Source organism: Lithobates pipiens, unplaced genomic scaffold, assembly GCF_037356315.1.
Source record: "Lithobates pipiens isolate NorthernLeopardFrog02 unplaced genomic scaffold, aLitPip1_a1.2 Scaffold_23, whole genome shotgun sequence".
Lineage (NCBI taxonomy): Eukaryota > Metazoa > Chordata > Amphibia > Anura > Ranidae > Lithobates > Lithobates pipiens.
The window spans coordinates 124,073,241-124,077,478 of record NW_027507785.1 but is presented as its reverse complement, the minus strand read 5'-3'; positions in this window follow the sequence as shown (position 1 = coordinate 124,077,478).

Below are 4,238 nucleotides of genomic sequence, written 5' to 3'. Positions count from 1 at the left end.
CAGGTGTTGGATACTCATTAATTTGTCCCCCCACCCCACTTACCCACCTAATTTATGTCCCCTGGTCCATCAGAGGGCTGATTAATCTGTGAATTGGTCCGCCTACTTTTTTTTTTTTTTTTTTTGGCAGAAAACAAATTTGCAATATTTCTGTTTAACTGTTGTTCCAAAATGTTTATGAGTTTTATTTGTTATGAATTGTTTTTATTTAATGACTAATTTTTTTTTTTTCATGTGTTTGACTCCCCAGTGTCCTTCCACGCCACAGGAATGGCAGACTGTGGCTTCCCAGTTCGCTGCCCGTTGGGACTTCCCCAACTGCGGAGGGGCGATCGACGGGAAACATGTGAGGATTGTGCCCCCACCCCATTCGGGGTCCTACTATTGGAATTATAAGGGGTTCCATAGTGTGGTGCTAATGGCGGTGGTGTCGGCACAATGTGACTTTCTTTATGTGGATGTGGGGAAGAACGGCCGGATGTCTGACGGAGGAGTCTTTAGGCAGACCGAGTTCTGCCACCGTCTTATCACTGGTGGCCTGGACTTGCCACCAGATGCCGAGAATATGGAGGGGCTACCGTTTGTTTTTCTGGCTGATGAAGCGTTCGGTCTGAGTGAACATCTTATGAGACCCTTCCCCCAAAGGACCCTCACCCCGGAGAGGAAGGTTTTTAATTACCGGCTGGCCAGAGCAAGAAGGGTTGTGGAGAGTGCCTTTGGCATTATGGCCAGCCGGTTCCGTCTGTTACTGACAGCCATCAACCTTGCAGAATATAAACTGAACTATGTTATTCTGTGCTGCTGCATTCTGCACAATTTTCTAAGGAAATTTTCAGGTAACCAGTACCTGCAGCCTATTGGGCCTGAGGCCGGACTCAGGCTTCCAGAACTGACAGGGCTGGATCATGCCCTTCCTGGCTTAGCCCCCCAAACAGCACGTGAGGTGCGTGACCGCTATGTCAGCTATTTTAATGGTAGGGGGGCTATTCCAATGCCAGCTGAGCAATAAAAATGTATTTTTCTGGAAATATGTCTTGTCTGTTCAAATTTTTAAGTTTGGTTCTTGTTTGCTTTTCACGTTGCTTGTCTCCTACATTGTCCTAATTCAGGGATATGCAATTGGCCAACCTCCGGCTGGTGCAAAACTACAAGTCAATCATGCCTCTGGGTCTCATGCTTGTGGCTGTCAGTCTTGCTATGCTTCATGGGACTTGTAGTTCTGCAACAGCTGGATTTCCACTAATTGCATATTCCTGTCCTAGTGCATTTGTATAGCAAAGTGGTTTTTGACAATAGGAAATAAGGCCCTTTGTGACAGAAAACACAAAATGACTTCCCAAACTGGTATTGAGTATTGAAAGAAGTAGACACACACACACACACACACACATCTTTTTTTTGATTTTTTAATAGTGCACATTCCAACCAGTGCCTCTTTTTTAGATCTTTTTGTGTTTTTTGTGTGTTTTTTTTTTTTTTTTTTTTGGGGAAATGGTTTATTTAAAATTGTTTTTTTTTTTTTTTTTTTATAAATTCTTTTTTTTTTTTTTTTTTATTTATTTTTTTTTTTTTTTGGTAAACATAGAAATATATAGATATATCTAAAATACAATTATCACAAAAATAAAAAAATAAAATCAGATTTTTAACTATTTACATAAAACAAGGGGTAAAGCCAAATTTTGAAGATGCACAACAAAAATTGGTAATGTCAACATGTGCTATGTACCATCATGAGTGATCAATGGACGTGTTTGGTGTGTGCAATCCCTTCCTCTCACATACTAGAATGAGGAAGGGTTTGCAAACACCAAATGCGTCCATTGCGATCCTCTGATGGCACATAGCACATGTTGACACACCGTGTGCATCTTCAAAATTTGGCCTCTAAAAACAATCTTGTAAAAACATTAAAAACTTTTTGGCAAGGAAATGAAGAACATGATCGATTGTGTTTTAGGGAAAAGGGGCTTAGATTCTCCCTAAAACATCGATCATGTTCTTCATTTCCTGCCTCATAGGGACCAGCTGCTGTTGTATGGTATGTATTTGGTGTTGCATGGCCTGGATGTTGCTCTCCATTAAATCCATCCTGGCATTCCAGGCCATGATCTGCCCTATCAGCCTCTGGGCACTGTCGCTTGAAAACGGCTCTGCAGCTTGTTGTCCTTCCACAACAAGATCCTCACCTAAAAACATGTGTAGATAAAAAATTGGTTAACATATACAGCCATTAATTCTTTACCTTAAGCTGGATTGTCAGACACTCACTTTGTGGGGTGCGTATCTCCACCACCTCTTCCTCCTCCACATCTAGCCCTGGGCTTGGCTGCTCCAGCTGGGACACGGGGCTGGATGGCTCCATCACCGACACGGGGCTGGATGGCTCCATCACCGACACGGGGCTGGATGGCTCCATCACCGACACGGGGCTGGGGCTAATTGCCCAATCAGGCTGGCGAGGTCGGGGGGTCCTGGGCTGCTCCGCCTCTTGTCTGAGTCGTTGTTCCCCTATGAGAATGAAAAAAAAAAAAAAAAAAAAACTTTTAAGCATAGTGATATTTGAGTTCAGAAATTTGAATATGAAACATTGGTTTGAAGTGGTGTACAATTATTAGCTGGTTATTACAAGATCCTAGTTTAATACATCCTTAAAATGACTTTTTTTTAGTTAGGCTGTGTTCAGACTGCTGCGATGTGCGAACGCTGCAAATCTACTGTGGTTTCACGCATCGCATGCGCAGTTCGCACTGCCCTATGTGACCTGCTGGGAGTATCAGTGTAAAGTTTTATTGACACAAATTAGTTCTCATTTCACAGTGCAATCTTTAAACTCAGACAGGAATCGGAACACATGGTGTGAACACCCATGTGATCCGATTCGGCTGTGGACTAAAAAAAGGGCCATGTACAAGTTTGGGCCGGACGCAATGCGAATTCAGCCATACTATATGTATGGCTGAAATCGCATCACACAGAGATCACATGTGATTTGCACTGCAGTGCAAATCACATTTGATCTCGTACATTGCAGCAATGTGAACCTAGCCTTTAACCAAACTGTGATACTTTATATCTTTTGTCCAAGTTTCACAGACGGACACACTCGAATCATCCCCTGGAGTACCTGTGTGTGATTATGTCAAAAAATGTTCTATGATGTCCCAAACTACACTTAAATGTTTCCCAGTCCAGATGTTGAACCAGCATTTTATCTATCTATTTCATTTTTTGAATTGAGTCTACATTGCACTGAATAAATTTATGAAACTTTAGTAAAAATTTATATCCTATAAACTGAGCGTGACAATTCAGTTTATCATGAACAATACAAAAAAATTAATAACTAATTAAAATCTAATCCAACACCAGATAAATTTACACCATATACAAATCATGCTATTTACGCCCACATATACGAAAAACCATATGCGCTCATTACATGAACTATCAACTACACGAACGATCAAATCCGCCAGATTTACATACACTACCTACACGAACGATTACGATCAAATACGCCAGATTTACATACACTACCTACACGAACGATTACGAACAAATCCGCCAGATTTTCCAATGCCTACACGAACGATTATGTCCGACAGTCACGAGAAACGCGGAGTTTACTCACTTTTTTTCAGGGCCTTTTTGATGCGGTAATATTGGTCCGGCTCCCTGGACTTGATGTCGGACCATCGTTTCCGGAGCTGGTCCTTGCCTCTTCGTACCCCAAATTTGTTCTCTAACGATGTCACAACCTCATCCAAGATGGCGCTTTTCCGGACATTAGGTTTGGGGTACGGGCCATGTTCCCCATCATAATCCTCCCTTTTTAATATAGCCACCATCTCCACCATCTCTTCAAAGGCCATATTGGTGGCCTTATATCTCCTCCTTGCTCCGGAAGCATGGGGTCCATGGCTTTCCTCCGCGCTGCTCACGATGCTCATAGAATTTGCGTCCGCCATTTTCTCCTATCATTCACCCACAGCGGAACGAGGGTAAAAGGGGCGGGGAAACACGGTCACAAGGAACGTCAGGGGCGGGCGACGCAGGCGGAGCCTGAGCGCATGCGCTGTATATAAAGCATTACCGCGAGGCCGTACGCTTGTCCGAACGGAAGCAGCGAGTGCTACACGCGACGGTAAGATAGTTATCGGTTTATTTTCATTTCATTTAAAGCCTGCGTTAGGGATGTGCATATTGAATTTTATTCTTATTGATGTTTACTTGAT